The sequence below is a fragment of the Belonocnema kinseyi genome, chromosome 9, assembly GCF_010883055.1.
Source record: "Belonocnema kinseyi isolate 2016_QV_RU_SX_M_011 chromosome 9, B_treatae_v1, whole genome shotgun sequence".
Classification (NCBI taxonomy): domain Eukaryota; kingdom Metazoa; phylum Arthropoda; class Insecta; order Hymenoptera; family Cynipidae; genus Belonocnema; species Belonocnema kinseyi.
The window spans coordinates 36938290-36939654 of NC_046665.1; positions in this window are offsets into that span (position 1 = coordinate 36938290).

Sequence of the window (1365 nt, forward strand, 5' to 3'; positions counted from 1 at the left end):
GACCAAGAAAATTAATGATCTACAAAAAAAGACAAATTTGAAACAAAATACATGAATTTTCAACGAAATTATTTAATTTTAATGTCAAAAAGACGAATTATCAACAAAAAGTTGAATTTTTCAAGTGAAAAATATGAGCTTCCAATCAGAGATTTACACTTTCAATCAAATAGTTTAATTTTCAACTTTGATTAAAAAACCTTGTTAAAAAACATATTTTTTACAATCTTAATGAAATAATCGGCTTTTAAACCCAAGAAGATGTACAGTTGATATTTCAACCAAACAATTGAATTTTTGATCAAAAATGATACATTTTCAACCAAAAAGATTAAATTCCTACCAAACAAGATTAATAATTAATTATATCTTGATCCGCATTTGAAAGAAATTAAAGAAATTGGCGATTTTCGAATTCATCTCGTTTGGATAAAAATTCAATTATTTGATTAAAAATTAATTATTTTGTTGAAAATATAACTATTTTGTAAAAAAGTCCCCTTTTCTATGAAAAGTTCAACTACTTTGTTAAAATTTTTATTTTTTTTTATTTGAAGGATCATCTCTTTCGTTGAAAATACATTTTTGAAACTGACAATTAATCTATACCATTTTTGGTTGAAAAATCATGTATTTTGTTAAAAATTCGTCTTTCTTTGTAGAAATTAAATTTTTTATGGAAAATTGATACTTTTTAATTAAAAATTACAATTTTCGGTTGAATTATCAATTGTAAATATTTTTGGGTTGCAAAGTTGTTTTGTTGTAAATGCAATTATATTGTTAAAAATTAAAATCATAATTTTTGGGTGGAAAATTCGATTATTGACTTATAGTTAAACTACTTAGTAAAAAAGTTAATTCTTTCTTACTAAGGATTCATAATTATAGTTGAAAATTCAACTATTTGCCTTTAAATTGGGTTAAAAATTCAGCTTTTTGTAGATAATACTCTTTTTGACTTTAAAATTAAATAATTTCGATAAAAGTTCATGTATTTTGTTGGAAATTAATCTTGTTTGGTAGGAATTTAATCTTTTTGGTTGAAAATGTATCATTTTTGATCAAAAATTCAATTGTTTGGTTGAAATATCAACTGTACATCTTCTTGGTTTTAAAAGTCGATTATTTCATTAAGATTGTAAAAAATACGTTTTTTAACAAGGTTTTTTAATCATAGTTGAAAATTAAACTATTTGATTGAAAGTGTAAATCTTTGATTGGAAACTCATATTTTTCACTTAAAAAATTCAACTTTTTGTAGATAATTCGTCTTTTTGACATTAAAATTAAATAATTTCGTTGAAAATTCATGTATTTTGTTTCAAATTTGTCTTTTTTTGTAGATCATTAATTTTCTTGGTC